General features: G+C 37.1%; 1 protein-coding gene across 2 annotated transcripts in view; it reads right to left on the reverse strand.

Moving 5' to 3' along the window:
* Positions 1-19,650, reverse strand: part of Tanc2 (tetratricopeptide repeat, ankyrin repeat and coiled-coil containing 2) — a 454,690-nt gene extending 435,040 nt beyond the window's left edge. For both annotated transcript variants that reach the window (XM_076870152.2, XM_077110543.1), the window contains exons 1-2: positions 19,586-19,650; positions 14,749-14,821 (exon numbers count right to left, since the gene is read on the reverse strand). The gene's annotated coding sequence lies outside the window, so the exon portion shown is untranslated. The remainder of the gene's footprint in view (positions 1-14,748; positions 14,822-19,585) is intronic.
* Between the last annotated feature and the right edge of the window lie 609 nt (positions 19,651-20,259).

Genomic DNA, 20,259 nt, shown 5'->3' on the forward strand with positions numbered 1-20,259 from the left:
CCCCGCTACCTCTTGTATGTAATTTTGTATAACCCTGAGGGTCTCCTTCCATTTCCATGCAATTTCCCTTCTCCCTCCCTTTCCCTCCCACCTCTCATCCCTGTTTAATGTTAATCTTCTTCTCATGCTCTTCGTCCCGACTCTGTTCTTAGTTACTCTCCTTATATCAAAGAAGACATTTGGCATTTGTTTTTTAGGGATTGGCTGGCTTCACTTAGCATAATCTGCTCTAAGGCCATCCATTTCCCTCCAAATTCTATGATTTTGTCATTTTTTAATGCAGAGTAATACTCCATTGTGTATAAATGCCACATTTTTTTAATCCATTCGTCTATTGAAGGGCATCTAGGTTGGTTCCACAGTCTTGCTATTGTGAATTGTGCTGCTATGAACATCGATGTAGCAGTGTCCCTGTAGCATGCTCTATTTAGGTCTTTAGGGAATAGACCGAGAAGGGGAATAGCTGGATCAAATGGTGGTTCCATTCCCAGCTTTCCAAGAAATCTCCATACTGCTTTCCAAATGGCTGCACCAATTTGCAGTCCCACCAACAATGAACAAGTGTACCCTTTTCCCCACATCCTCGCCAGCACTTGTTGTTGTTTGACTTCATAATGGCTGCCAATCTTACTGGAGTGAGATGGTATCTTAGGGTGGTTTTGATTTGCATTTCTCTGACTGCTAGGGATGGTGAGCATTTTTTCATGTACTTGTTGATTGATTGTATGTCCTCCTCTGAGAAGTGTCTGTTCAGGTCTTTGGCCCATTTGTTGATTGGGTTATTTGTTATCTTGTTGTCTAATTTTTTGAGTTCTTTGTATACTCTGGATATTAGGGCTCTATCTGAAGTGTGAGGAGTAAAGATTTGTTCCCAGGATGTAGGCTCCCTATTTACCTCTCTTATTGTTTCTTTTGCTGAGAAAAAACTTTTTAGTCTGAGTAAGTCCCATTTGTTGATTCTAGTTATTAACTCTTGTGCTATGGGTGTCCTATTGAGGAATTTGGAGCCCGACCCCACAGTATGTAGATCGTAGCCAACTTTTTCTTCTATCAAACGCCATGTCTCTGATTTGATATCAAGCTCCTTGATCCATTTTGAGTTAACTTTTGTGCATGGCGAGAGAAAGGGATTCAGTTTCATTTTGTTGCATATGGATTTCCAGTTTTCCCAGCACCATTTGTTGAAGATGCTATCCTTCCTCCATTGCATGCTTTTAGCCCCTTTATCAAATATAAGATAGTTGTAGTTTTGTGGATTGGTTTCTGTGTCCTCTATTCTGTACCATTGGTCCACCCGCCTGTTTTGGTACCAGTACCATGCTGTTTTTGTTACTATTGCTCTGTAGTATAGTTTGAAGTCTGGTATCGCTATACCACCTGATTCACACTTCCTGCTTAGCATTGTTTTTGCTATTCTGGGTCTTTTATTTTTCCATATGAATTTCATGATTGCTTTCTCTATTTCTATAAGAAATGCCATTGGGATTTTGATTGGCATTGCATTAAACCTATAGAGAACTTTTGGTAATATCGCCATTTTGATGATGTTAGTTCTGCCTATCCATGAACAGGGTATATTTTTCCATCTTCTAAGATCTTCTTCTATTTCTCTCTTTAGGGTTCTGTAGTTTTCATTGTATAAGTCTTTCACCTCTTTTGTTAGGTTGATTCCTAAGTATTTTATTTTGGGGGGGGATATTGTGAATGGAGTGGTTGTCCTCATTTCCATTTCAGAGGATTTGTCGCCGATCTACAGGAATGCCTTTGATTTATACGTGTTGATTTTATATCCTGCCACTTTGCTGAATTCATTTATTAGCTCTAATAGTTTCTTTGTAGACCCTTTTGGGTCTGCTAGGTATAGAATCATGTCATCTGCAAATAGTGATAATTCAAGTTCTTCTTTTCCTATTTTTATGCCTTTAATTTCTTTCGTCTAATTGCTCTGGCCAGTGTTTCGAGAACTATGTTGAACAGAAGTGGTGAGAGAGGGCATCCCTGTCTTGTTCCAGATTTTAGAGGGAATGCCTTCAATTTTTCTCCATTCAGAATAATGCTAGCCTGAGGCTTAACATAGATTGCTTTTACAATGTTGAGGTAAGTTCCTGTTATCCCTAGTTTTTCTAGCGTTTTGAACATAAAGGGATGCTGTACTTTGTCGAATGCTTTTTCTGCATCTATCGAGATGATCATATAGTTCTTATTTTTAAGCCTATTGATGTGGTGAATAACATTTATTGATTTCCGTATATTGAACCAGCCTTGCATCCCAGGGATGAATCCTACTTGATCATGGTGCACAATTTTTTTGATATGTTTTTAAATCCGATTCGCCAGAATTTTATTGAGGATTTTTGCATCTAGGTTCATTAGAGATATTGGTCTGTAGTTTTCTTTCTTTGAAGTGTCTTCTTTGTCTGGTTTAGGAATCAGGGTGATGTTGGCCTTGTAGAATGAATTTGGAAGTTCTCCCTCTTTTTCTATTTCCTGAAATAGCTTGAAAAGTATTGGTATTAGTTCCTCTTTAAAGGTTTTGTAAAACTCTGCTGTATACCCATCCGGTCCTGGGCTTTTCTTAGTTGGTAGTCTTTTGATGGTTTCTTCTATTTCCTCAATTGATATTGGTCTGTTTAGGTTGTCTATATCCTCCTGCCTCAATCTGGGCAGGTCATATGACTTAAGAAATTTATCCATGCCTTCACTATCTTCTATTTTATTGGAGTATAAGGATTCAAAATAGTTTCTGATTATCTTCTGTATTTCTGAAGTGTCTGTTGTGATATTGCCTTTTTCATTCCGTATGCTAGTAATTTGATTTCTCTCTCTTCTTCTCTTCATTAGCATGGCTAAGGGTCTGTCGATTTTATTTATTTTTTCAAAGAACCAACTTTTAGTTTTGTCAATCTTTTCAATTGTTTCTTTTGTTTCGATTTCATTAATTTCAGCTCTGATTTTAATTATTTCTTGCCTTCTACTTCTTTTGCTGTTGTTTTGCTCTTCTTTTTCTAGGATTTTGAGATGAAGTATGAGATCATTTATTTGTTGGTTTTTTTCTTTTTTTAAGGAATGAACTCCAAGCAATGAATTTTCCTCTTAGAACTGCTTTCAATGTGTCCCATAGATTCCGATATGTTGTGTCTGTGCTTTCATTTATCTCTAAGAATTTTTTAATTTCCTCCTTGATGTCTTCTATAACCCATTGATCATTTAGTAACCTATTGTTCATTCTCCAAGTGATGCATGTTTTTTCCTTCCTTCTTTTATCGTTGAATTTCAGTTTCATTCCATTATGATCAGATAAGATGCATGGTATTATCTCCACTCCTTTATATTGTCTAAGAGTTGCCCTGTGACATAATATATGATCTATTTTTTGAGAAGGATCCATGTGCTGCTGAGAAAAAAGTGTAACTGCTTGATGTTGGGTGGTATATTCTATATATATCAATTAAGTCTAGGTTATTAATTGTGTTATTGAGTTCTATAGTTTCCTTATTCAACTTTTGTTTGGAAGATCTGTCCAGTGGTGAGAGAGGTATGTTGAAGTCTCCCATGATTATTGTATGGTGGTCTATTAGACTCTTAAACTTGAGAAGAGTTTGCTTGATGAACATAGCTGCACCATTGTTTGGGGCATATATATTTATGATAGTTATGTCTTGTTGGTGTATGGTTCCCTTGAGCAGTATGTAATGTCCCTCTTTATCCCTTTTGATTAACTTTGGCTTGAAATCTATTTTATTTGATATGAGTATGGACACTCCTGCTTGTTTCCGAAGTCCATATGAGTGATATGATTTTTCCCAACCTTTCACCTTCAGTCTATGTATGTCTTTTCCTATCAAATGCGTCTCCTGTAGGCAGCATATTGTTGGGTCTTGTTTTCTGATCCATTCTACTAGCCTGTGTCTCTTGATTGTTGAGTTTAAGCCATTAACATTTAGGGTTATTATTGAGATATGGGTTGTTCTTCCAGCCATATTTGTTTATTTATGTTACTAAACATGGTTTGTTTTCCTTTTTGATTATTTTCCCCCCTTTACTGTCCTACCTCCCACTGTTGGTTTTCATTGTTATTTTCCATTTCCTCTTCCTGTAATGTTTTGCCAAGGATGTTTTGAAGACATGGTTTTCTAGCTGCAAATTCTTTTAACTTTTGTTTATCGTGGAAGGTTTTAATTTCATCTTCCATCCTGAAGCTTAATTTCGCTGGATACACGATTCTTGGTTGGAACCCATTTTCTTTCAGTGTTTGAAATATGTTATTCCAGGATCTTCTAGCTTTCAGAGTCTGTGTTGAAAGATCAGCTGTTATCCTGATTGGTTTACCCCTAAATGTAATCTGCTTCCTTTCTCTTGTAGCTTTTAAAATTCTCTCCTTATTCTGTATGTTGGGCATCTTCATTATAATGTGTCTAGGTGTGGATCTCTTATGATTTTGCACATTCGGCATCCTGTATGCTTCTAGGATTTGGGATTCTGTCTCATTCTTCAAGTCTGGGAAGTTTTCTCGTATTATTTCATTGAATAGGTTGCTCATTCCTTTGGTTTGGACCTCTATACCTTCCTGTATCCCAATGACTCTTAAGTTTGGTCTCTTTATATTATCCCATATTTCTTGGATGTTCTGCTCATGGTTTCTTAACAGTTTTGCTGAGCTGTCTATGTTCTTTTCAAGTTGAAATACTTTGTCTTCATTGTCTGATGTTCTATCTTCTAAGTGTTCTACTCTGCTGGTAGTATTCTCAATTGAGTTTTTAAGTTGGTTTATTGCTTCCTGCATTTCTAAGATTTCTGTTTGTTTGTTTTTTATTACCTCTATCTCCCTGTATAGTTGATCTTTTGCTTCTTGGATTTGTTTATGTAATACATTGTCGAAGTGGTCGAAGTGATCTTTCATTGTCTGATTTTGCTGTCTAATGTCTTCCTTGAGACTCCAGATCATCTGCAGCATGTATATCCTGAATTCTTTATCTGACATTCCATCTGCTGCAGCTATTACCTCTTCTAAAGTTGAGTTGACCTGCATTGCTTGTGGTCCTTTCTTTCCTTGTCTTTTCATATTGCTCGTGTTTCTTTCTGCTTGGTGAAACTGTTGTGTTTTTGAAATTTTCCCCCTATATATTTATATTGCTCTTGTATAGTTGAAAAGTCTCCTTTGCAGGGGCAGGCGGCGGCTCTGCTCCTCCTCCAATTGGGGTGATCTGTCTACCACGCTGGCGGATCGCTGGGCCTGTTCCGGGCTCCAGCGGCAGCTCTGCTCCGCCCCTCTGGCCTCCACAGTATTCAGCAGGACCCGGACCGAGAAACAGTTTCCGCGGGTTCTTTATCCCTGGGCCAGAGCAGTTCCAGGAGCCAGAATTCGGCCTCTCTGGACTTGGTGCATGCTCCGACAGGAGCAGGCTCCAAGAAGCAGTTTCCACGGGTTCTATAGCCCTGGGCCAGAGCAGCTCCGGGAGCCGGAACTCGGCCGCTCCGGGCTCGGTGCGTGTTCCGATAGGAGCAGGCTCCAAGAAGCAGTTTCCGCGGGTTATTTAGCACTAAGTCTGAGCAATTTGTCTGCGAGACACAGACAATTGTCAGCCTGAAATTACCTGTTCTATAGCTGAAAGAGCTGCGATCAGTCGAAAACCTATAAATGGGGTTTAAAGAGAGCATGTACTTTGTCCAGGTCCAGTGATCTAAGAAATATAGGAAGTGGAGAAGGGAAGAAAATGCATAACTTGAGAGGGCAGCAGGGAAAGCAATGTCCTCAGAAGAGAAAAAAATCCCTGGAACACCCAAACTTTTATAGTTGTGAAGATGAGGAGGAATCAGTGAAAGAAATTCACTAACATGGAACATACAATGACATGGAACAACCAAGATAAAGCATCCTTTCCCCCTGAAAGTCAGGACTTCATGGGGAGAGAGTACCAAACAGTACTAATAGGTCAAGTAAGACAAAGACTAAGAAATGACCATTGGATGGAGCCATTTGAAAGCCACTGATGACCATAACAAGCAGTTTCAGTGGAGTGATAGAAGAGGAAGTCTGACTAGAATAGTACAAAACAGAATGGAAATCTGATTTTTCAGCACTCAAAATGAACCATAAGCAACAAAACAAATGTTTATTCATAAAAACAAATTAACTCTGGGGAAGAACAAGTCTATGGCATATTTCCCTAGGACTACTTTCCTACTCTCCATCCCTCAAAAATGCAGTTCAACCTCGGGGGACCAGGCCTTGAAAACCAGCAGCTTTGTTACCATGGCCAAAAAGGACTTAACTTGATTTTTCACAATCTCAGTTATAGTAGCCATCTCAGTGGGAAGAGGAAAGACAGACCCAGCATTTCTACTATCGTGAGGGCCTATCTGGAGAAAGAAGAAAACTAATGGACTGAGAATTTAACAGGAAGTTCCATGTGGTAAAACATTCACAAGAGAATAATCCCTCCATGTACCCCAGGTTTTGATTTTCAATAAAGATGCCAAGGCAATTCAATGGAAAAAAGGACAGTCTTTTCAACAAATGGTGTTGGGGCAACGAGATATCTGTGTGTACTGAAAGCAAATTTAGATCATTATCTCATATCAAAAATTAAACTCAAAATGGAGCCCAAGAATTCTGCTCCCAGGAATCTACTCAACAGAAATTAAAACATTTTCCACATCAAAGCTTGTGCATGAATATTCATAGTAGCATTAATCATATAAGCCAAATAACCAGAAAAAATTCAAATGTCTATTCTGTGAATGGATAAACAAAATGTGATACAAACAATGGAATAATATTCAGCAATAAAAAGGATAATACATAATTAAAAATTAATACATAATTAATACATAAATACTAATACATAACATAGATTAAGCTAAAAATACATGCTAAGAAGCCAGAAGCAAAAGACTGAATATTATAAAACAAAACAAAACTACAAACTATATGATTACATTTACATAAATGTCCAAAGACCTTTAAAAACAAAAGTAAATCAGTGCTTGCCTAGGGCTGGGGCTGGAAATGGAGGTTGCCTAAAAGGAATTTTCTAGGGTAATAGAATCATTCAAAAATTGGATTGTGGTGATGGCTACACAACGTATACATTTGCCAAAAATCAATAAACTGTACATTTACAATGGGTGAATTTTGTATATGTAAATTATACATCAATAAAGGTGTAAAAGAGAGAGGGAGGAAAAGAGTGAGGGAGAGAACTGGACAAGGTAAACAAGGATAAGTAGTCTTGTAATATCTAGTATAAATAAGAAAAGGATATAGGGTAATAGCTGGAAGAAGTTCAAGAGAGGGATTCTTTTAAATAAAATAATTGCAGTATGTTTTTATTCTGTTGACAGTGATCTAGAAAATAGAAAAAAGAATTACAGGAATAACATCCTTGAGAAAGTGAGAACGGATGGACTCTAAGGGAAAACTGAAGGGAATTTATTTTAATAGAGGAAAAGACAGTTAATTAATTCATAGTAACACTGGTAAAGATGCAGGTGATATGAAGATTGTTTCTTTTCTTGGTGAAAGTGAAAACAAGGTCACCAGCTGAGAGGGAGGATGGAAAAGGAAACACTTTAAAATTCTGAGTGCAAGGAAAAGATAAAATCATCTAAGCACATGGGAGCATGAAAGAATCAAAGTAATATAGTGGGATATCCAGGCAATACACTAAACAATGAATTTAAACTTGTTGGGTAAACAGGTAAGAATTTAAAGTTCACATACTTGCTTTGTTCCAATCATGTTCTTCCACAAGTATGTGGTACAAAACTGAGCTGAGAGTAAGAGTGCTATTTTGCCAGACAGGAGCAACCAAGAGAGAGAGGTCAGAGGGACTGAGAATAGATTCAGAAAAGCAATTGCAATGGCAGAATATGGGAAGTCAGCGGTAAAAAAGGAAGAAAGGATATAAAGATATTGTGGAACAGAAGATGTGGTAAATGAAAAGTCCCAATGAGATCAAAGAATTAACGTTGTTGGGTACTAGAAGTAAACCTGAAAAATACAAAGTGGTAGTTGGAGAGTAAAATGTCAGACATTGATATTATAGAAAGTTGTGATTATTCATAATAAAATGTTCTAAGGCAGTGGCTCTCAATCCTTGCTGTCCATTTGAATCACCTTGAAAATTTGTTTAAAATAACATCCTGGGATACATCTCAGAGGAACCAAATCAGAATCTATAGAAATGGGTTCTAGGCACCTATGGGTTTTCAAAGCCCCTCAGATAATGCAGATGTACCAAGGATTTAAAAACATCTGCCTATGATATCTGTAGAAATAAATGGCTAAGAGACAAGACAGGATTGCTGGAAGAGAGGAAGTCAAGAAGCCAGAGTATCAGAAGGATCATCTATATGGATACTGAAGTCACCAAAAATTACAAAAGTGAGAATGAGACCAGAAGTAGTCTAGACATAGCAATGAGAAGCAAAAATACCATCTTTGTTCTCAGTAGGAGAAGCCACCACTAAAAAAAACTCTATAAGGAAAGAAGTACCCTTTGGAAGAGGTAGGTTTTCAGTTAGAGCAAGCTATAAAGGTATTGTTTAGAGAAGAGATTAAAAAATAAAGGGAGTTTTGCAGGTGACTGACAGTGAGCCCCAGAAGGCACAGGGAAAGGAATCCAAGGTCACGGAGGGGTGAAAATCAAGGTCAGAAAGAAGAGATGAAGAAAAGAGAAGGTTGTGACCCCACTAGTGAATAAGGTTAGGGAATCTCAGAAAGCAAGCCATGATATTTTTTAATACTACAGAAAAACTAAAGGAAAAAAAGTTCTGTGAAGTTAGAAAAAGATTTCCTGAACTCAGCCACATTCTAAAAGATAAAAAAAAAAAGGGGGGGGGGGCTGGGGTTGCAGCTCAGTGGTAGATCACTTGCCTTGCATGTATGAGGCACTGGGTTCGAATATGACTTATCCTGGAAAGGGATTAGAAATGGTTTCAGATACTCATATTATAAAGAACACATAATTTTGCCAAGAAGCACAACAAGAAAGACCTCAAGAGATTCAAGGCTAGGGATGTAGCTCAGTTGTTGAGCACTTGCCTCACATGCATGAGGCACTGGATTCAATCCTCAGCACCACATAAATGAATGAATGAATGAATGATTGAAATGAATAAAACAAAGATATTGTGTCCATATACAAATAAAAAAAAAAAAGTTCAGGCCAACATTTCCAAGGCAACAAGGAAGAATCTCTAAGGAGGCCAACAAGGTGCTCATTAAGTCCAAAGCAATCAAACACAATATCTTAAAAGGTACAAGTCCTAAATTAAACGTCGCCTGTATCATCTATCACAGTCTCTGGAAATATGGTAAAATCTATACTGTCCATAGTACCAGGTTTTGGCAACTAAAGGCCAGTAGTGAGGACAAGACAATGTACAAGGATCCACAAAGTCCCCCCCCCCCAGCAAAAGATTCCAAAATAAAGACTTTTGTCTATCAACTTTGAGGATCAAAGAACCATGCAAGTTTTAGACTGCTGTTCACACAGGTGGGCAATCTCCTAATACCATTTTGAATAAATACCAATACAACATCCCTCAACTATCCCTAAAAGAGAGTAATGATAATTTTAATCTTAAAATTTGGTCAATAAATTATTATCATTTTAATGCCCTTGTCTCCTTGGAATAAACCTGCTTGATCATGATCTTATCTTTTAAATATACTGCTGAATTTATTTTGCTAATATTTAATTTAGAATGTTTGCTTCTCTGGTCATAAGACTGGAATAATGCTTAAAATAATAAAAAAAATCAACATCCATCATTTAGATAGGAACAGAATAAATTATGGTGCAGTATGCTTTGATATATTCAGCTTTTTAAAATTAATTAAAAGTCATGATATACTTTTAAGTGAATAATGCAAGTTACTAAGCAATGTAAATAATATGATCCCCAATTTAACTAAAAACAACTGTATATGTGTGTATATATGATTATATGCTCTTGAGAAAACAGAAAAACATTGAAAAATACTCATTAAAGTGTTCAATCCCTATTACTGGGGAAAAATAATACAAAACAGGAATTTGTCAAACAGTGTCTGGATTTTAAGTTTATGGTTATTAAAAGATTTTCTAAGCTCTTCTCTTATCAAATCTTTCATAAGAGAAAATTTAAGGATACAAATAAATCAGTACTCAAACTACCACGGGTTTTTTAAATGCCTTGCAATGCTGAAAGGAAAAAAAAATAAGAAAGAAAAGCTGGACTGAAATACCAGTAAAAAATCATGAGGCGGTGTTGGGTGAAGCATACATCAAAAAAGAGAAATCTAGAACACAATTCAAAGTCTAATAAAAAAATCATCATTTATTAAGTACTAGACATTGTCATTTCATCATCATGAAAACCCTGCAAGAGTTTCTGGCCCTTCACAATAAAAGTGACAGCAGTAATTCAAACCCATTTTTAGGATTCAAAATTCATATATTCATGTTTTTTCTATTTTACAATTGGTCTTCTCTTTTTTAAACTTTTTTATTTTTTCATTACTTATACATGAGAGTAGAATGCATTTATGCACTCTGATATATCATACATAGATGGGATATAATTTCTCATTTTTCTGAGTGTACATGTTGTAGAATCATATTGATCATGGAGAATATCATGCTAAGCGAAATAAGCCAATCCAAAAAACCAAAAGCCGAATATTTTTTCTGATATCCCAATGTTAATTCACAATACAGCAGGGGCACTAGAGAAGAATGTTGTTACCTTAGATTAGGTAGAGGGAAATGAAGGGAGGGGAGGGGATATGGGGATAGGATAGACAGTAGAATGAAACGGATATTATTACTTTATGTATATATGTGACTGCATGACCAATATGGGGATTCAAATTTAAAAGCTTCTTCTCAGCAAAGGAAACAATAACATGAGGAGAGAGCCTAGACTGGAAGAAAATCTTTACCACATGCACCTCCGATAAAGCATTAATCTCCAGATATATAAAGAATTCAAAACACCAAAAAAATAAATAACCCAATCAATAAATGGGCTAAGGAACTGAGCATACACTTCACATAAGAAGACAATCAATAAACAAATATATGAAAAAGTGTTCAACATCTTTAGCAATTTCTCTGGAGAAATGCAAATCAAAACTACACTGAGATTTCATCTTGCTCCTGTCAGAATGGCAATCATCAAGAATACAGGCAACAAGAAATGTTGGGAAGAATGTGGGGAAAAAGTACACTCATACACTGCTGGTGGGACTGCAAATTGGTACAACTATTATGGAAAGCAGCATGTAGATACCTCAGAAAACTGGGAATGAATCCACTATTTGACCCAGCTATCCCACTCCTTGGTCTATACTCAAAGGACTTAAAATCAGCATACTACAGTAATGCAGCCATGTCAATGTTTATAGCAGCTCAATTCACAATAGCTAAACTATGGAACCAACCTATAGGTGTCCTTCAGTAGATGAATGGACAAAGAAAGTGTGATATACATATATTTTTTCATTCACTGGTCTCCACTTTATAGAAACTCAAAGTTTCTTACGACTGAACACAGTATTGGCATTCTATAATATAGGAATGTTTGAATAACAACTTCCAAAGGAAGTCTGTCTTCTCTTAGAACTCTAAAAAGAAAGAGCTTAGATACTGATGCTGAAGCAGGATTGGTATATATGTGGTTGTTTGGTTATTTGTTTATGTGCTTTAGTAAGTCTTGATTCCATGGGTCCACAAAAGCTAATTACCTTCTTTCACCCTAATTCATAATCTTAGGGACCCTAACAGGATTCCATGGAATTTTAACAGAAATAGAATTCTATAATACAACAAATCTCTCTCAAGCATCCATAGCTGATTAGCTTTGCCTTATCAAATTTCAGCAACCAGAGCTAGAAATTGTGAGACACTCCCCCTTCCCAGTACAAGATTAAGAACAAAGAGCTAAGAAGAGACTGCCTTCATTTAGGTTGAGGATATTTACTGAGATCTGAAGCAGATTCTCCAAACCTAAAATGACTAAATCACAATATCTACACACCCACTCTCATCTCCAAGTTTCATAAATGTAATCTACTTAAAAAACCTACCTATAGGTGGGGAAAAGGGGATTCCATGGCAATAAAAAACTGGTGCCGTATTTCTTCTTGTTGTCAATCTTTGTGATTAAATATGTCATTATAAGATAATGCTAGATGGTATTTAAGAAAAGGAAGTAATAAGCATGGCTACCGGGTCTAAGGATGCATGTGAAACAACTAATTTTCCATTATTACTGTTTATATGTGTTTTTCCTTGTGAATTTTATGTCTGTAATACTTGCTGATGTTTATAAATTAACATACAAGTCATTACATTCCTTCTCAAAACATCTTTGCCAAATAAAGAAAACAGTAAAACTTATCAACATTGGCTAGTAAAACTTTAGAAAAGTTGAAAATAATAATACTATACTACATAATTTTTAAAACTATATTTCCCCCAAAGTAGAAGAAATACTTAGAACATAAAATTCTGAATTATAATTTTAGCTTTTATTTATGGAAGAAAATTTTCACCCTCAAGTCAAATACAACAAAATTTGTACCCAATAGGTGGTCAATAAATATCAAGTGAGTGAATATGTTAATATACTCCATAAAAATCCCCCAATTTTTCCAACATAAGTACTCCAACATCTCATACTTTACACATAGTATCTGTGTAACAAGCTAATATACAAAATCCAGGTATATAAAAGTATAACAACAATCTTTTTGTGCAAAATACGTGATAGATGAAATCTGACTAAAGAAAAATGTTCTTACATGCTGTGCTCCAAACCTCTTACATGGGATACTTCTTTGAAAAAGGAATAGAATCTAATAACACACTTTGTCAGAAACTGAATTCTTCAGAGGTAGACATAATAAGAGTATTGTATCATCAGGGGGCTAAATAGGGGTCTGTGAGATAAATCTATACTAAGGCAAGGTGACCAATTTTCTCTCAATAAATAAATGTCATTATTCCCTGCAAAAGCCTTCAAAGGACAAGGTGTAGCTACAGCTCATAATATTCAATAAGTACTTAATGAGTACAGACTGTGTAATAAACCAAGAACCAGCAAACTTTTTCTGTAAAGAGCCAAATAGTAAATATTTAGGCTTTGCAGGCCATATGGTCTCTATGGCAACTACTCAAGTCTGCTGTTGTACCCCCAAACAGCCACAGTCAATATATAAACAAATGAGCGTGGCTAGGTTCCAATAAAACTGTGTGTGTTTCACACAGAAACCTGAATATCCTGTAATTTTCACATGACACAAAGTAGTCTTTTTTAAAAAAAAAAAATTAGTTGTAGATGGACAGAATACCTCTATTTCATTTATTTATTTATTTTTATGTGGTGCTGAGGATCAAACCCAGTGCCTCGCATATACCAGGCAGGCCCTCCACCACTGAACCACACCCCCAGCTGCAGTATTCTTTTGATTTTGTTTTTCATTGAAAAATGTAAAAACCAGTCTTAACTTGCAGGCCATACCAAAACAGATAATGGACTGAATGTGGCCCATGGTTTGCCAACCCCTGCAATATACAAAGAAAATAATTAGGCTAAAGTTCACGCAGAGAACCTTTTAATTATCCTCTTACCATCCCAGAAAACATAAAAAAGAACAAAACCTGATTTATTTTTAGGGTCATTGTTAATTATAGTCTAGGAGTTACTCTGAATAATATTTTAGAAAGTATATACACACAACTATACAAAGATAAATGCATATACGCATATTTCTCTAAATCCATCTCCTAATGCCTAGAATTTCTCCAATTCAATGAGAGATGAGGTTTCAATGGCATAACTGATATAACTGTCAATAATCTTTACTCAATAAATAAATAATGAGTACTACTATATACTAACTATCCTGGTGTTGAAAATTACCAGATGCAAAGGAAGAATAGAGGATAACATGTCCAAGCCCAACTCAGGGAGTAAGCAAACTCTCTTCACTAAAAAGTTAACTATGTGGTCCAACCCATAATGGTTGAGAAAAAAAATGCCCAGAGAACAAAGGAGAAGAGAGGAATGGTTCACGAAAAGATGACTTCATATAAAAAATTATGAAAATGTAAGAGAACATTATATTTTGAAGGAAGCACAGGTAATTCAGAATTACTGAGGAACAGCTCTGAAGATAAAATGACACGTAATGAGTCTAAAGAGGAAGCAGGGAAATGACTATGAAGGACCTTACATAGTTTGGTAAGGAGTTTCCATTTTATCTATTCAGTAATGAGAAACCACTGAAAGATTCTGAAGAGTAACATTATCAGCTGACCATTTAAACAGCTCACTCTGGCAGCAATGCAGAGGTATGTATGAAAGAAAGGGACATAAATTTGGCATAAAGAGTAAAAGTGTCTATGAAGCAAATGGATTTTTTAAAAATCCATCAAAAAGTTACTGACTGTAACACAACTGCTTACTTTAGATAACTGACATCAGACTATCTCAAGTTTTGATAAAAAAAGAAAGCCATTTGAGAGGTGGAGAAAAGAATAAAGAAAAGCCATGATTATGACTAACACCAACTTAATTATTTTGCCACTTAAACTTAGTCATGTTTACTTTCAACTATTTCGAGGGCAAACAGAAGCTGAACATTACAAGATACCTGGGTAACATGTGGCCCCTAAGAAAGCAATTTATCTGACACTTGTAACATCTGCAAACAGCTTTTACAGATTTATGAAGATTTTTTAAAAATAAACTGACCTGAACTGGGAATGTAGTTCAGTGGCAGAGCACTTGCCTAGCATGCATGAGGCCTTGGATTAAATCCCCAGCACTGCAAAAAATAAAATACAATAAAATAAAATAAAATAAAATGATCTAATAAAATAAATTTGCTTCCAAATAATATAATTACTTTGAGCTTCTCATAATAAGAAAGGTGCCTACCAGAAATTTTTTACTTACTGCATCCTCAATCTGCTTTAGCCTTCTAAAACTCAAGACACAAATTTCTTATTCTTCATTTAACATAACCTTGAATCTTAAATATTTAAAGTAAAATAACTTCTAAAGAAAGAGAAAGGATCACTGAGTCAAGAAATACAGCTCTATGTTCTTAATCTTTTAACATTGATTTCCATGACTTTTTAAAGAGATTCCTCAGGGACACTTACTACTCATCACTATATATACATCTCCTCACTCATCATTTTTTTTAAATCTTAAACAATTTTCATCTGATAAGTTACCACAAAAGATGCTATTCAAGTAAATCAAGTAATTAGTTCTCATATTATTACAATGAAGTCTATGCTCTTTTATTCAGCACATGTATGTAATATCTTCCCTTCAAATAATAACAGTATTTGATGATTACAGGCACATAAAATATGACAATGCTAATTATCAATTCATTCAGAGAAAACAGAAGTGTCCAAATAATTAAACTAGCTTCCAATAGATGTTACCTTGATCAAACTAGCACTAGAAAAGTAAACAGCCGTGCATAAAAGCTTGTTATAGCTCCTTGAAATAAAATCTGGATACTGTCAACAAAAATATTCCAGCTAACATGTATGATTCTGGGTAAATGTAATCCAATGAATTTCAACAAGTATGCCCAATCAGTAACTGATTTAATTTTAAGTTTATTGCAAAAGGAATATGACAAGGAGAGAATTTTATGCATTTCTTTTATGCACACTTATTCTATCATACATCCAATAGGCATCAACTGCCCTAATATGCCCCACTTGGAACTACCAGATAGTACATTCCTTTCTAGAGTCTACATGTCTTTACTTAAAATAATCCATACAGACTCATTTAGAAAATACTAAAAGAGCAAAGGCACTCATGGAGAAGACAGGGAAAAGGAGAACTAATATGGAAGAGTCAAGAATCAATGATAGGAGAGGGAAGAATATGTTTAACAATGGGGGTAAATTTGTATGATAAACCTGGAAAATCAAATTAGGTTTTACAAGTAAAGTATTCTAAAATGTATTCTAAACCAATCATTACAAATACATAGTATGGTCTAAGTCTACATTCAACTTATTAAGTATACTTAAGTATATAAACATATATCCTGAATAAATTTTAGCCATAATCAATAGATTATATTGAATTCTCAAAATATCAACATGTAGAAAAAATAAAAGTGTTTGGCTACAGGAGACAAATGATTCACAGTATAAAAAGGTTTCTATAGAATAGACTAGCAGCAACAGTTCAGCTAAAAGAAGAAAATAATTATCCTAATTGTGAGAGGTAATGTTCGATTTCTTAAAATGGGTAAAGGATGAGTGTTGGCTGTATTCTTTATAGTTTATTCATCTTTACAAATATTATTTCTTTTTTATTTGTTTCAATTAGTTACACATGACAGTACAATGATCTTGACATATCATACATTTCATACATTTGAATCACATGGGATATAATTTCTCATTTTTCTGAGTGTACAGGTTGCAGAATTACATTGGTCATGCAGTCACGTATATACCCACAGCAATAATAATGTCTATTTTATTCTACAAATATTATTTCTTATATAGTCGATATCTACAAAACAATGTTTAAGTGTTAAAAATATGAGCAAACATTCGTTTGTGAAAGAGTTCAATATATACAACCATCCAATCAATTTTTGCTAACTACTTTTTTAAATAAAGATAATAAAAATATGAGGAGGCCAGAGAAATAAAAATTTCTCCTTAATTTTCCTGAAGAAAATTAACTGTAAAGGTTTACTGGTGCTTTTAAAGAAATCATGTGTTTTCTGTCACACTGCTTCAAAGTAACTTTTTATGCTAAAATTCCTTCCAAAACCAGACACCATCACAAATATTTCTCAACCACATAAAAAGTACTGACACTCCTCCATGCATAATCCCACTAATAAATTTTTTAAAAATTCCTAAAGAGATTGTTCATACTATAAATAATAATATTTTGTATATAGGCTTAACATTTATGTGAATTTTACTAGGTTTATCCATATCTTTACTCTTTATTCTATGGAGTGCACATGCATTTTAATTATTCCTTGTCAGTACTAATTTGAGTGAAAAGACAATATAGAGTAATGGTGAAGAACGGAGAGTCTGGAGCCAGAATTCCTAAATTGAAACCCAGCTGTGGATATAGCTCAGTGGAAGAGTGCTTGCCTAGCATGTATGAAGCACAAGGTTCAATCCTCAGTACACATAAAAATAAATACATCTACAACTAAAGGAAAAAAAAAAGAAACAAAACCCAGCTCTTCCACTTCTTGGCTATATAATCTTGGACAAGTTATTTAACCTATGTTTCAATTTCTCATCTACAAGAAAAAAATAACAGTGGGTACCTCATAAAATTATGGAACTGATTAAAACAATGTACAACAGGGCAAGCACAGAGTAGGTGATAAAAAGTGTGAACTATTACTACTGGTAGCAATACCCTGCCTTCCTGAACACTGAAAACATTCTTAGCAATTTGAATTACTGACTAAAATCAGATACTATTAAAAATAGTCATTAAATCTGAGGACGGATTAACAATATGTTTAAATCCTTGCAATTCATAAGAGAATAGGTAATTAATAATCTACATAACCAATCTATAAAAAACAATCTGAGAGGACTGGTTCCCAAAAGTGCAACTATCCATTTCTTCCCTTACACAAGGGGGCAGTGATAACAAGAAAAGAATGGGACTCTGCAATACCTCTTCCTACAGACAGTAGGGGGTGGCAGTACATATGGCTTACAGTCAGAACAAAACAGGAAGACCCAACAGAACTGCTCTTTATTCTTCTCTGGCCCTCTCATCTCTTCTTTAGCCTCAACAGAGCCTCAAGGTAAGGGACGTATCTACAGAAAAGACTAAAGGGAAAATCCAATTTTGTCTTTAAAGCAAATGATCTTCAATGGCTGAATTTGGAAGCAGAAGAAAGACAATCAGTATGAATTTTCAGATTATCTGACAAATTACTATAACAAGAACAACATTCAGCAAGAAATTCAGTTTCTCTATAAGAATTATAATATACCAACATCTCATCAATAATTAATCCTAATGAACACATCCTGATATTTCTTTTGTTTTATAGTATACATTGTATGTATACATGTTACATTAAATAGCTCATCTAGCTGTCTTTTGTTACTTCTGAAATTCCAGCTATGTTCTAACAATCCTCTCAAAACCCAGATGTTCTTAAATGGAAGTCACAATGTTTTGCGGCATGTGAGTAATTTCATATATATGTATATGTTCATATATATGTATATGTCCATGGGTGGGGGGACAGGAAGGAAGAGAAAAAGAATATTTAATGTTTGGGTTTTTTTGTATGTGTGTGTGTGTGTGTGTGTGTGTGCGCGCGCTTGCATTCCTAAGATGATCTACCTGGAAAATACTGCAAGAAGCACTCCACTGACAGTGTCCATGTTGTTGCTTTTTTATGCCAATTTACAGTATTCAATTCTCTTATTTCACCATCCCAACATTCAGAATACAGAACATTATTTCACTACTGCCATTCTTTGTAATTAACCATTGCAATAGCTTTTGGCTCCAACCCCTCAAAATGCCTGAAAATTTATCCCTTTTGTTCAACCATATTGTTTTGTTTTTCTCCGTCCAGTTATTTTCACCTGTGTAAAAATCAAGGCAAGGGCCCAGATGAAAAATATTCCCTTTGCCTAATCATCTTGAACTCACAATTATGGTCAAGATGTTTGGTTTGTTTTATGGGTTTTTTTGTTTCTTGGGTTTTTTTCCCCCCCTCCTTTTCTTTTCCTGGAAAGGAGCACAGAAGAGAGTAAAAGACACCAAATCTTCCTAATGTTAATTATCATCCTTTATGTTTTGTGAAAACCATTTTAAACATCCCACACCTGGAACAGAAGACAGGATACAATTGTATCAGTGCTTGCACCCTGACATTATTTTAGCCCTATTTTTTCTTTCCTATCTCATCTCACAATCAGATACAATTTGCTTTTTGCTTTCACGTGGGCACTTGTCCCTATTTTAAAAACAAAAACAAAAAACAAACAAACAAACAAAAAACTCTCATAGCTCCTCTGGATTTCCTGTGGTAAAATATCTAGCAATGAACCCTATTAATCTTTTATTGTACTACACCTCCTTTCCCAGAGGAATTATTAATATCACTTCGATCATAAATTTCAACGCCACATAGGCCAGCCCATCCTGTGCCTTACCTGACACATTTCACAACTACTTTTATGCTGCATTCTGGGGGCACATTTTGCAACTCGTTCCGCACGACATTCCCTGCCACGTTTAGCAATCTACCTCGCATCTATCTTATCTTGGTCCCAGTCATCCAAAGACTGTCAGGTACCAAATTCCAAGACACCTTCGGTGACAGCGAAGTGGCCCACCCCGGACCCATCTGGAGGCCCCCTCAGTACCACATTGGCAAGATCCTTCCCCACCTTGGACACTCAAGGCACTTCGCTGCCCATTTCTCTGCCTCCCCTCTAGCCCCAGCCCCTCTCCCTGGAGCTGGGGCGTCGGAGGCGAACGCCCCTGTCACCGTAGCGACCTTTCCTCTCCCGGCTCCCCGGTCCCTTACCTGCCGCTCTGAGGGGCTCGCTGCACCTCTGGGTCAAGCCCCAGACCCCGAAGTCTCAGGTGAGAACCACGCAGCGAGTCCGCGCCGCCCGCGATTCCCGGGAGCACCTCGCTGCCCTCCAACGCCCCGCCGTGGGTCTGCGCCCGGGAACGGCGCGGCGCGGCCTCGCGGCCGGCGAGCGCAGCCCGCGGCGGTCCTCCTGTCAGCCACGGCGCGGGGGCAGGCTCTAGCCCCTCAGCTCCGCGGCAGCGGCGGGCGCCTCGCTCCGCCTCGCGCGCGGCACAGCCAGGAGGTGAGCGCGAGGGGGATGGGAACGGGGGCGGGGCCGCCCGGAGGAGGCGCGGAGGGCGGCGGCGGCGGCGGCAGGGCAGCGCCGGCGGCCCCGGGCCCTGCGCTCCGTGCGCTTTCAGCTTGCCTCGCCGGGCAAGCGGCTCGCGCGAGGCGGCTGTGCCAGCGGGCCCCGCCGAAACAGTGCGCCTAGCAACCCGCGCCGGGCCGACCGCTCTCTAGCGCCGCCGCCGCGCCGGGGGCGTCGCACCCTCGGAGGCCGCCCGCAGCCCCGCCCCCTCCGGGCCGGGTGGGGAGGAGCGCGAGCGCGGAGGGAGAGCGCGTGCGTGGGGGCGCGTGCGTGGTGGAGCGCGCGCGCCCCCGCCCCCTGCCCCTCCACAGTTAGA

Source organism: Callospermophilus lateralis, chromosome 11 (genome assembly GCF_048772815.1).
Source record: "Callospermophilus lateralis isolate mCalLat2 chromosome 11, mCalLat2.hap1, whole genome shotgun sequence".
NCBI lineage: Eukaryota > Metazoa > Chordata > Mammalia > Rodentia > Sciuridae > Callospermophilus > Callospermophilus lateralis.